Raw genomic sequence first — 14,217 nt, 5'->3', positions numbered from 1 at the left:
TGGCAGAAGTAAATTTCAATAAGACGTTACAGTTAATATCGTTCTCTTGGAACAGAGATTACTTTACTCTAAATTCTATATGTTATTTTTTCAGATTGAGACACCTACACAATAAGGGCAAAATGACGATTTTATTACAAACATGCAATATTTCATAAATTTTTCTAATTGAACAAAAAGCTACCATCTGAAAATTTTAGTTGGTATACGTGCTTTTCATAAATCCGACATTGGAAAAGTATCGGAATTGCTTGGAAATGGAACCAATTAAAATGCGCTTTTAGCGTTCTGTCATCGAATTTTCCTAGAAAATCCTTCTCAGAAGCAAGTGTTTCCATTTCGCCGCCCACGAACTGAAGGGGTGGACGTTTGGGGGGTGGAAATTAATCCACTTTGACAGGCGGCGGCGGATGGGAAATATTAAAAAGAAAATTGCAGGATTTACGCCGATTTATTTCGATTCTAAAGGGCCCGGCATGTTCACGCTCCGTCTGGATAAAACCGTATTATTATCGAAAAACGGACGTCGAAACATTGTTAAGGCTAGGTGTATAACGATGGACAAGTTGCCATAAAACTGGAAATCTCCACAACTAAGACTCTGGATAACCGGGAAAGCAGCGGTCATAAAAATAAAGCGTCACTTTTTACCGTTTTGCTGGAAGTCGAAGATAAGGCCTCTGGATGCTGAGTTCTGGATTTACCGGGCGAAATGGCTCTGGTAGTTGCCGTTTCGGGATACGGAATAGCTTGTTAGATTACCTAATGTTCGTCCAGACTTGTCAGACTTTATTTTGTTGTTCAGAACAAGTCAAGCATCAACTCTAGCGAAGTTATCCGGTACATTATTTACAGTTTTATTCAATACTTTTACTATCATTGCTTTCCACAAATGTTTTGGTTTAATTTGATTACTTATATTCTTTTCTTCTTTTAGTACCTAGGAATCTTTTGCAAGTCAAGTTGTAGGGAATTTTAATATCTACAAGATTGCTTTAGAGCACTTTTTCTCTATGCAGTATTCCCAGAGAGCTATTTGCCAAAATCAGCCTTAAGACACTAAAGTGCGAGAGATGAGAGGACTGTTTCCAAATTCCAGCCATGTATGTATTTAAACACTTCCGACAATTTTAGAAAATGTAGGCAAAGCTTAAGACACTCGTAAAAGCCTCTGGCAAGTTTTAGAAGGTTTTCTGTATTATTTAGACATTTCTGACAATTTTAGAAAATTTAGGCAAAGTTTAAAACCATCGTAAAGGTTTCTGGCAAGTTTTGAAAGGTTTTCTGTATTATTTAGACAAATTTTGACAATTTTAGAAAACTTAGGCAAAGTTTAAGACACTCGTAAAGGTCTCTACCAAGTGTTGACAAGTTTTCTGTATTATTTAGACACTTTTGACACTTTTAGAAAATTCAGACAAGGTTTAAGACACTCGTCAAGGTCTCTGGGAAGTTTTGGCAGGTTTTCCGTATTATTTAGACACTTCTGACAATTTTAGAAAATTCAGGCAAAGAAGACACTCGTAAAGGCCTCTGGCGAGTTTTAAAAGATTTTCTGTTGTATTTAAACACTTCTGACAATTTTAGAAAATTCAGACAAAGTTTAAGACACTCGTAAAGGTTTCTGGCAAGTTTTGAAAGGTATTCTGTATTATTTAGACACTTCTGACAGTTTTTATACAAAGTTTAAGACACTGGTACACGTTTTTGGCAACTTTTAAAATATTTTATTTATTATTTAGACAACTTTTATATGATTGTCTTAATTTCTGTTTTGTTTACCATAGTTAAACGACCGATATCACAGTTTTGTAAAAACGAACATTATTGCAATCTTTCTATATTTTAAAAAGCTGTGGAATCTTTTGAATAACTAATGAACAGTCTAAAATGTGACGACAGTTTATTCAAAAAAATTACTGGAATGTGACTGTCTCATGTGACTGGTTGAACTTTTTGATCCGACATCAAAATTGTCTGTTTGGCAATTTGTAAATCACACAAAACCGTTTTTTTTTTCGGTGCTATTATAGCGCATTTAGCTACACCATACCGATTCCATCAGGAATTCAATTTCATTATCCCTCGCCCCCGTATAAAGAGTTGTACCATTTGTTTGCTTTCAGTCGGATGTGAGCGTACACCGAAATCTGTTTTCGTCGCAAACGCAATTATAATTTTGGTTTGATTGCAAATTGCTTATGCTCCGAAAATGTTCATACTTTTTAAATGTATTCATTTACCTTCGGTTATTATTAACTACCTGCATACTAAACCGTTATCAAAACATGCTAATTAGTTTAATAAAAACGCAATAGCACAGTTCAATCGAGAGAATCAAAATTAAATCACCCAACTAATAACAAAGCCAGATTTATTTTCAATCAGTCCCCGTGAAAAATATCACGTTTTTGCCCCAAAAATACAATATTTTTAATCAACACTATCTGGACGTCACCATCAGATTTATTTTCCGAATTCCGGATGAAACAAATTATAATTCGCGGTTTAATTACGAACCATATAATACTAGGAACTCGGTTATTTTATATTCTCAAAATCTGAAACGGTATACACACATTGATTTACAACAGACTTTAATTTAATCCGGACAAATGTAACGTATTTGTTATACAAGCGTCCGGTTCGTAATTAGTTTTTAGCCGTGTTCCTGATTATGTCCAGGAATTAATATCGTCCTTGTCCAGTAATGAGGCATAATTTGTTTTCTGTGGACTTTACGTTTTTGAGTAATGTGATTCGCTTTAAATGTAATAATAATGTTTTAAAGGTTAGTTTTGTAATGTTAACTCAGTTAATAAAATGTTGTGTAGAAGTAAATTTTATATTTCTAGATTTTGACAGTAAACTGTCAATTTAGAGCTGAATCAGAACACTAAACAGCTGTCATAACTGTCAAAAATCGATTCAAGGGGATGTAATGTGGATTTTTCACTCAGAAGTGCTCACCAACCACAACAAATTTATTTTATGTTTCTATTAGATGATTTTTGACAGTTTTGACTTCGGACAGTTCGAGTTTTAAATTCAGACAGAGTCAGCAAACCAGCATGAAAAACAGATCACTTGACTACACATTTTGAGTAGTACCTACTATAGAACAGAATAGTACTATTTATGTGAATAAAATATCAGTTTCCGAGACTTTACAGACAGAACAGAGCAGTAACACAATTACGGTTGGAGCTCAACTTAGGGAAATGTTTCAAAACTCGCTTTCCACATCGCTTTAAAAGTACAAGCATTCTGTCTAGCACATGTATTATTTTCAGAAATTTCAGAAATAGGCTATAATAGGCTATCGACCTATTAATTTTTCTGGTTAATTTAAACAAAAAACAACTTAGAATACATAATTTGAAATACATTTTTAATAGCGTTTTGAGTTATTTTTTAATTCGTGCTAATGATTTAAAAAACAGAGACATCGATGAATCAAAGTGAAAGAGGGAATTTAGTAATTCCAACCTCGCCCAAAAGGAAATACCCGATTGTGATGCAAATTTCGGGACTACAATCGAGGGCTCTAATTGAAAGATTCGTTTAAAAGTCGGGGATTTATTTTCGTTTGACTGTTCGACGGGTTAATAAATTCGCAGTATCACGAAAGAAAGAAAGGTGGCCCCAAATTATGTAATTCGACGAGCGCTGCTAGCTCCCATTTCGGAAGTTTAATAAAACCGGAGTGAAGGAAAATGATAGGGCTGTAAGGGGATGGTGGTGGGAAGGGGGCAAGTCTGTAACGGTTCCTGCCATCGACATGAGAATAATAATAAGGGACGCAATAAAGCAGGCTTGGGCTTTTCCGGTCATAACTTCCGGATAACAAAAAAAAAAGGGTAAAAAGAGGGTAGATTCTTCCTAAAATAAACGCCAGCTTCTTAAGAGGGTCTTTCAGCAGATCAAACTTTTTATCATTGTTCTTCAACGCGTGTGTTATTAGAGGATTAACTTTATTCTTTTTATTCTAGTAAGACAGAAAGTAAAAAAAAATATTTAACAGATTGGTTGGATAAATCAGTAAGTAGTAAAGTATGTTACCTGATTGTTTGTTAAGGTTTTCAACCATGTTAGAAGGTATTCTCTAGGTTGTGTTGGTTGCATTCTTACCTTCAGGATGTTGTTTCTGAAAAAATAAACAAAAAAAGCCTATTAATAAGCTCTATTTTTCCACGATTAGCATAATTAAATCCCAGGTTGGAATTCTCTACCTAAAACGGGTTTGGAAGGCATAGAAATCTAAACTCCATTAACTCGCTCCAAACTCGTTAATATTAAAGTTGCCAATAACTGCATTCCGCCTTTGACCGAGTTGATCTTCCAGACATTCCATTAAGCGTTTGACGCAGAACTCGGATAGGCCGCCCCTCCCTCCCACCGTTAGTGCGCCGAACCTGATTGGGTATTTATGGGCGGTAATTAAGTTTCCTTTCATTAGTTTCCTTTTAATTATTTCTCCCATAGATGTTTTTGGGGTCGAGGGAAAAGTTTGATTAGGACACAGTCGTTCTGGTTTTTACCACTAAAAGCTTTCTTTCTAGTCTAGAATGGGAATTTTGATCGAATTTAAATTAGGAGTTTCACTAAATAGTTTATAGAACTAACTTGCAGATAAAAAGTTAGGAAAAAATGTTGTTAAATTTAAAATGTATACAATTCTATTCCCCACTATACATAGTGATTGTGTATATTTTACTCAATTGCTAACTCAGTTAATTTTAATCTGACAGGATGGTTTAAATTAGCAAAGTTAAAGTATTTTTAGTTAGAATATATTGTCAAACCTTACTAATTTGAGCTGACGTAACTGAATCACAAAATTAATGATACAACGTAACAAGCATACAAACAAACCAAAAGACACTGTTATAATATAATTTTGGACTAGACACACTGTTTTAGTTTTCACACACCTAAACCTAATATAACGTTAATCTAATGTAACCTAACCACAAATTAGTACCACAAGCACAAGATATATAGAAATTGATTTACCTACTTGATTTTTCAAAGTTTAACGAGATTTTGAAGGTCACGTGACTGATTTTGACGTGTGTCAACTGGCTTTTACAGTGTTGCAAGATCAAAGTTACGTGATGTCTCTTACAATTTACGCTTTTACAAATGTTTTAGTTTAACTAACCAAATTTTTAACATTTTACAATTGCATGAATCAATTTTTGACAGTTGTGACAGCTGTTTCGACTTCTCACTCAACACCAAATTGACAGTTTAAAATCAAAACTGTCAAATTCAGTTTATTGAAGTATAAAATAAATTTCTTGTTTTTAGTAAGCAGTCAGACAGCTAACCTAACCTAACTTAATCTAATATAACGTTAATCTAATGTAACCTAACCACAAATTAGTGACACAACGTAACACAAGCACAAACATAGAAATTAATTTACCCACTTGATTTTTCAAAGTTTAACGAGTTTTTGAAAGTCACGTGACTGATTTTGACGTGTGTCAACTGGCCTTTACAGTGTTGCAAGATCAAAGTTACGTGATGTCTCTTACAATTTACGGTTTTACAACTGTTTTAGTTTAATTTACCAAATTTTGTGAATTAATTTTTGACAGTGGTGACAGCTGTTTCGACTTCTTACTCAACACCAAATTGACAGTTTAAAATCAATACTGTCAAATTCAGTTTATTGAAGTATAAAATAAACTTCTTGTTTTTAGTAAACACACTTAGGCAGCTTGTGACAGCTGTTTAGTCTTTTGACTCAGCTCTAAACTGATAAGTCAAAACTGTCAAAATCAGGTCAAATGATTGTTTTGTTTTTGATAAACTCCTCAGGAAATTTTCAGTAAAAATGTCACTTTACGTCTTTATGAATCAATTTTCGACAGTTGTTACAGCTATTTAGTATTTAAATTCAGCTCTAAATTGACAGTTTGAAGCCGAGGGTATTGAATTCAGGTCACTGAAGTATAATTTCTTACATAAGTGCTAAAAATAGAAATAAAAAATTTCGAAAATTCTAAAAGTCTTGAAATCTTGTAAGTTGCGTCTGAAAAGTCTCTAACAACCTTTTAAGGCTATTTCATAATCTGTTTTTTGTAATTCTCTATTAAAAAACACAGATAATGAATGAAAAATGAGCAAACTAGATATCAGAAAAAAATTTGCTTCCTTCAAGGAGAAATCGATGCAATATTATGTATTTTTTGAAAATTTATGTAAACAATAGTTTCAAGTAAATTAAAAATCACAGGCTTTCTGATTAAGTTTTGCAAGTGTACATGTTACTATTTAACCTATTTCATTGTTTTTTTTTAACCCCTTTTTTCTTTTTCTAGATCAACCCAAGATGAATCTTCTGGATAGGTAAGAAAAATGAAAGCTCAACCTTTATTATCAGGTAATGTAATCAATAACAATCCCATGATTTTAATAACAGCTGAGAAAATTACATAGTTCCGAATTTATATTAATTAGTTCAAAAATTCCTGACAGGCCTGAAACTGAAAATTTACCTTAAAACTGGCAACCTCGCTTTCAACGTTAAATAACAGTGGCGTTTAATTTATTTTGCATTTGCTTCGAGTAATTGGCTGCCAAAACATTTAACTACCCATCTAGTTGTCCATTATCCGAGCGGAAATTCTTACAAATTAATGCAGACTTGAAGTGAAGGTGAAGCTGACGGTTGATTATCAATTAATCATTTTAAAGTTGAAGCTAAAAGGGGTGAATCTGCTCAGATTTATGACTTGTTTATTTAACTTAATACTAGACTGAAATTGACATTGGGTTGTAGTAATTAAACGCACTAATTGCACTGTCAATATCTCAGAGAAACATCCGTGCTGCGGACAAAGGTAATTGAAGCCGGTTTTGGAATTGTTCCACACTTTATTCCCGAAAGGGCCTATTAAAACCACGGAAAAGAACAGTAAAACAGTTAAAATATTCAAATCGCTGGCGCGAGTTGTTCCAAAAGTCGGCCGCAAAACGACAAACCGAGAACAGTTAGAGTAGTTTAAAAGTGGAGACGTGCTTTGAAAAGTTGCCCGGAAAGTTATTAGTTTGGATATTTTTCCAATGCGACTTTTATGCACAAACCCAAACGACGTAATGGACATTCTCTCAATTTTAGTGCCAGTACAGTACGCAAAGTGTCAACTACGGTGAAAGGACTGCGGAAATGTATATTTGACAACATTACAGTCTTAGTACAAAGTCATAAACATTAAGATTGACTGATCTACTGTATAGTAGAGTGTTTTCTTTTAAAGTCACAAAAATAGATTAAAAGTGTACGGTTTTGAGGATATTTAGCTTTAAAACTTGTATAGAACTTCATGTTTCAATTCAGAGCAACACAAGTGGGTTAATTTAACACCCTGTATATTACTATCTCAATCGATTAGCATAGCTGCGGCCTACATTTTAGCTGTATATGTACTATACTAAAAATGATATAGTTTTTGAGACATTGACAGTCAAAAAAATATTCGATTTATATGGAAATTTACTGTTAAGTTAGAAATAGGTCTTCACAAGTGGAATTTATGAAAGTGATTATATATAGGGTGTCCGAATTAAAATCATGAGATCAGATTTGATTAGATGTGATTTTCCCTTAGATTTTTTCCTTAGAAGGATGTAATTTTTCCTTTGGAGTGCAATTGCCGCTGTAATCAAGTGAAAATTGCATTGTAGTTTCAATGAATGAGGGATATAGTCATGATAACTAAAATAATGATTTTATAAACGGTACAATTTTTGCTTATCACCCATTACGTGGGTTTGACAAGCACAATCAAGACATATAGGGTGTCCCATTTATACTTGTGAAAATGTTGGCTTTTAAGTGCAGTGAAAGCATTCATACCTTTCCTGTTAAAGGTTAGGCTAACCGTTCATTAAATATTTGTCATTCAAAATTGTCATTTTTCAAACGTCAATATCTCGAAAACCGTTATAGATAGATATAGGTTATGATACATAAAAAATATTTGAAATACAGGGTGCTCCAATTAAAATAAGCAAGTTGACATATACTTCCGGTTAAACCGGAAATGACAGAAAGATGAACATATTTTTGTTGAGTGCTGTACTCAACAAAAATTTCTTTTAATTCCAAAATTTCAAATTTCTATTAATATTGGATCCTAATGAACGTCTCATCTGAAATTGTTGAGATATGAAATTTGAAATCTGCTAGAATTCCAAAAAGACGATATTCCTGTCTTTTTCTACATGAAAGTATTATCAATTAGTAGAGCATTCAGCTGACTGAGAAAAAAAACTTCAAAACTTCAGGTAATACACAAGCTGACACAAGAAAAAAAATCTCCAACAGCGTAAGCGTCTCCGGATGCTTGGATCGATGAAAGTTGCCTCCAAAAACGATTAGGTCCCAAAAGAGTAGTCATGTACACAAAATAAATTATCTTCCAGCTAAATATGGACAAGACAAGGCAAGATAGATGGACGGCGACGCCACTTTCACAGATTTCTTGTAGCGCTTTATCTTTTTTTTTCCTTTTTAGTCTCTTTTAGAGGGGTGGACGCTTTAACTTTAGTCCCATCATTTACGGTGTTTTTTTTCGGTTCGCGAATCGCTCCACCATTAGATTAAGTAGTGTCAGCAAATGGCTTCATCAAAGATAATGAATTTTATGCCACAGGAAAGAGAGAAAAATAATAATAATAGATTCGAGGATGGCACTCGACCGATTTCTCCGCATCCCGGCAAGTGGAACGTCATAGTTAGTAGTGTTGTGAGTTAAAGCACGTCTCCGGGGCTGGAAAAGCTCTCGTCTTTCGTCGTTTCCGCGAAATTAAAGCCTCGTCCCCCGGATTGGTGTTGGTTTAAGTCTGCAATTTGGATTTGCGTGCGCCTCGGTTTTCACCACAGTTTTCATAATTCCGGTTTGTATGACGTGCCCTTTGTTATTCACAAGCTCTCGACTAAATGTCGCTTTTCGTTTTCGATTATTCTTCAAACTCAGTTAACTGGCAAATTATTTTAGTTTGGAAAAACGTTTGACTTTAAAATGGTAGTTAATTTTGTGTGACTTTTGCTTTTCCATAATTTAGACAAACATTTACACATTCCTCCTGTATTATTTATGTTTATCTTTATTTTATTTTTAGTAATATTCGAGAAACGAAGAGGCTACCAAAATAAAAACCATTTAAAATTAGGCTGTAAAATCTACTACACTATCTTTAATATTTTTTCTGATTACGATGATGTCATATGATGATATGGTTTTTTCGTAAAAATTTTCTTAAAAATAACAGCAGTTGACACTTATTTACCTGACATCTTTGCCATTTTCAAACCGATTAGAATGTGACACTGTAAAATGACGTCAAAGAATCCGTTCTAACTTCCTAATCGATTTATGTTATTTTATGGCACTCTTCTAAGTTTTTCCTGATTTACTTGGTGAGATAACTCAAAATAAATGGCATTTCACCGTGCCACTCTTCCTCCTCTACGACGTAGCATTATCATAAATCAAATAAAAAGTTTCAGATTTTGGCAACCATCATCAGCTTTTAGGTTTTTGTTCTAGGGTATCCTATTAGGTTTCTACTAAGACTGAATCATAACATATGGTACATCAAGCCCAATATTTCTACAATTGGTATATACTTTTTTTTAGTGGCTCTTCTACGCCTTCGTAGGACGCTGTGTCTTAATATCAAATGTATCACCTACCACACTGACTAGATTTACATTATTCCAAATATCTGTGTTAGTTTACTTGTGTAGTGTAGTTAAGCTGTAAACTGAACCGAATCTAAATTTATATATTCTCAAAGGTACAATAATAAACTTCTTAAAATGTTTGGTAAAGTATAAGATAATTTTTCATACATTGCTAATAAAAAAACTTTATCAGGAAAACCATGGTTTTCACAGAGTAAGAGTTTGAAAATTTGATCGACAAAATACGGCAGTTTATAGGTAGGACTGTTGCGTTTCGAATAAATTCCACCCTCCTAAAATAAACTATTCTGAACATGACAATGGGGTTGGAGGAAAAATACGTTCAGGTGCCGGTCGTTTAGGACGCATACGAAATTTCCCGGTCGATGCATTTTGTCGCGAAAGTTAAACTCCGAAATTTTGTTACAAGTTTTCCGGGGGCGCAAAATAAGCTCCGGAATACTTATTGCGTTTCGCTGCCGTCATCCGATAACAAGTAAGCGAGTTTAGTATGCATGAGGACCTTTTTCTCACTATCCAGCTAAGGGACACTTTAATACTTGTTACAACTTTACCCTTAGCCCTATTATAACAACACCCTTTTATAATCTTGCTCAAACACTTTCAGTTTTCCGGGTGTGTGGTTCTTTTTAATTCATTTTACCTTCAGACTCGATTTAGCCAGAACAGAAGAGTCTGACCGGATTTAATCTAGCGCAATGTGGACCCGACTCAATAAACTAAGTAAACCGAGGTGGGTCGAACAGATAAATAACCGGAGGCAAACCGAAAAAAACCGGACAATTTGCCGGAATCGTGGGGTTTTTAAACTGAGATTGCCGGTGGTTTTTTTGTCTTTAAACACTCTAAACAATACATTCTGAAAGAAACCGAAAAGGTAGCTGAATTGTTGATTTTTCAATCATTATGTCATTAAGATAACATGTGCAGTAGTTGTTATTGGACAAGAAATAGCAGATAGCTGCACGGTGCTAAAATTTACGCAAATACTGTACGGGGTAGGCCAAATTGGACGTATTTCAATGGGAAGTGCTCTTATTAGATAGGCAAAAACTGGTGTCGGTGTCTGAAGCTCAAATTTGATACAAAACTTAATAGCAAAAAAAACCATTCATGTTATAAGTCATTTTAAAGGACAAAAAAATCTTTCTGATGTGGTAAAAATAAAATATGACTCGTATTTAAAAAAAGTAAAAGTTTAGTTCAAAATTCAAAAAACAGTGAATCTATAAAAGTAATATTAACACAACCGTAATCTACGTAAAAAAGTGCCTTAATAATGTAAAAGCCATTTTCACCAAACTCTCATAATAACGAAGTTACCGGTATTTATCCAAAATGTCAAAAATTCAAAATTTAACAAGAAGACGATGGCAAAATTTATTTAAAAAATTGAAAAAAGAAAAAGACACCGGCAACGCCTTTTTAATTTTTAAATTTCTTAATTGTTTTGGTAGTTTCCATATAAAAACAAGTAAATTAGGCCACCCCGTACATGTGAATTCTTATGTTTTCTTCGGTCCTGCTCATTATTTTTGTTTTTAATAAATTCATTTTTAATCCGACGTTATTTGCAGCATTGTTTAGTTGTTCTAGCAAGTTCTTAAGCTCCTGGATATCTGATATTTCTAGTCTGGTGATATTCCTATCTTCACTAGGATCAAAATACTAGAGAAGGTCTTTGGTGACTCTTTTGGTCAATGCAGGGGCTAACGTGACTACTTTCAAACGTCCCGGATGATGGAAGTCCTCGACCGTAGCAGAAGGATACCTAGAAGAATCACTGCATAACAAATACAACTTGTCTAAAATGTCAGTCATAGCTGTCATGTGTTGGATAAAGCAATAAATTACTAATGTTTTAGTGCAACCAGAAGTATCTTCAGTTGTATCAAGATATTTATTATATTATATTATTATTTTTTTATTATATTATATTATTTATTATATAAAATTAAATTATTGTCTAAGATAACAGCTTGTTGCCATTATCTTTGATGTATACAGTGCATCTTTGTCGTCTAATGAGAACTTACGTTCTCCATATCTTGTATAAACGAATTAATGGAACATATCCGTTAATACGGCATACATGAGAACGCAATTTATACATTTAACGATCACTTATTTGTCTCCGGAATGCATAATGCTTCCCGATAATAACAGAGTCCTTTGTTCCTCCCTAATCGTCTCAAACTAGATCATCCACTGTTGCAAACTTAATCAACCCTGAAGACAAAACCCAAATTAATAGGTGTATTTAGAATCTCAATTTTTAATGATATGTACCCCAAAAACGAAGAAGGAAGAAGGTGGGGCAAATCCTCCCTAAATAAACTTCTTTGACAAAGCCGAGCGATTTGTTAATTAAAATACATTTCGGGAGTGAGCCGGTTCGGCAAATGGCTATATAAATTCAGTGCTCGACTGTTTTATTTAATTAACCGGGTTTTAATTACACGTTTTCAATTTGTAGAGAAGACGGAAGTGAAAGAAACGAGAGGACTTCTTCGAAAAAGACTCGGATGTCGTATTCTCATCAGTTATGCGAGGGTTTGTGTGGTGGCTGTGTATTATTGTTTTGGATATTAGAGGGTGTTATCCGGTCTATCTGAGTGTCCCAAGTGTCAATTTATCAACGAACAAATCCCAGAGGACGTGTAGCGGTTTCAACCTCCAAAATGACAAACCGTACATACAAGCAAGCAAGCGAAAAACAGTTTTCGGTCTAATCCGGTCGGATCGTCGTAAACAAATCCAATCAGTCAGTTGTTCAGTGCCGTTTATTGTGAACAATCATATACGTGATATCCGAATCCGAGCCAGCTTAACACATGCTCAACCGATGCCGTAATTATCGTTGAAATGTGTGACGTGTCATTATACACACTCAACATGGCCGGAATGCATACAGTCTATGCCGATACGGTCCCAAATGCTACTAATTTACCGCCTGGTTGGCGCAAAACCACTTTTGGCATTTGATAGTTGCGGCATTACCGACTGAGTTTATTAAGGGGGAGTGCCACCCTAAACTGGCAAAGAGATAACTTCCAGGTACTGGAAATTAGCTCTTATAGATCCTTTATACACAACATGATCAGATTTTTACATTAAAGTAAATAGTTCAAACGGTTATGCATAACTCTCACATGTATGATGGTTATTTTTTTTAAATTGGGTGAAATCATTAACGCTATTTTTAGCGATGACATATCACCGCTACTGCTATGCAAAAAGAGGAATCCGGCTACGTCAGCCAATCAATCGGGTATAAATTAAGCTCGACATGCGTTGGTAAGGGAGACGGTCGGAGACTCCGCCTCATAACACCATGATGTAGTCGTTCCGAATTCTGCAACCCGCATCGGGCTCGTAAATTAATTGGATAGTAAACAATTTCCTCCTCCAGAAAGCTGCCCATATCATTGTTTAACAAATGTAAGTATAATCTATTTAATTATTGTAATATTTGGTGCACGTAAAAGGTATTGTTTAAAGTGTTACTTTTGGGAATTATGTTTGAAGGTTTTATTCCGATGCAAATAGTTGATAAACCAATCATTTTGTAATTTAGTTTTAACTGCTATTTAGTTATTAAATTATATTTTGTAAGTGGTTTGATTCTACCTCTGAAACAAGATCTGCGCGTCTCGTTTAACTTGTTGGGCCAAAAGGGCTTTACAATTTAAACGTGATTATTTCCTTCATTGTACCAGCAGCCAATCAAATTCCGAGAACCTTTCTAGTTCCACCAATGGAAACCGTTTTATACTGATTAAATCCCTGAAGGCGAACTCTCTAACGAATAGCAAGGAAATTTCTTTGCTATCATAAAAAAACCCTTCTCTATCATAATATATGGTACTCTCTACGTTTCAATTGGCGAAGATCGGCACTCAACGTAGCTATTCGGGTTGTGTAAAATAGAAAGACCAAATGAGGTCTTGCTATGATTTTATCTCTCTTGCGGCTATGAAATTTTGTATTTGTCAATCTTTCTTTTCCGTCGTCTTCTAAAATTCAAATGTTTTGTTTTTTAACCTTTATGCCCGTCAGTGTCAACATTGTGTCAATAAGGTTGTGTTGGGGACCAATTGATTGTGTTTGCACCCCCCTTTCTTTGTTTTTGAGTTTTTAGTTAAAGTGTTAATGCATCTATTAGTTATTGTTTTTGAGGTGTAAGCTGTTCATTATGGAATGGTTGTGTTATGGCTATATGGGTTCCATCAACACATCCTAAAGTCCCATCCTACTTTCTTCACAAAATGCATAAAAATTGGTAGCATGTTTACAAGCAACTGAAAAATATTAATGGTCTTACAAGAAAATAAGAAACTGAAGAGACAGAACTACAATAAATAAAACCAACAACAAAAATGGCAACAAAACGGATTATTTTAGAATGTAAACTTTGAAATATATGATTAATTACTGAAAAAGAAAGTAAAAAACGTAGAATTATTCAAATTATTGTCATTGATACTTGTCAT

The sequence above is a fragment of the Ips typographus genome, linkage group LG7, assembly GCF_016097725.1.
Source record: "Ips typographus isolate SLU linkage group LG7, UJ_Ityp_2.0, whole genome shotgun sequence".
Classification (NCBI taxonomy): domain Eukaryota; kingdom Metazoa; phylum Arthropoda; class Insecta; order Coleoptera; family Curculionidae; genus Ips; species Ips typographus.
The sequence above is the reverse complement of the archived record's forward strand: the minus strand, read 5'-3'. Positions refer to the sequence as shown.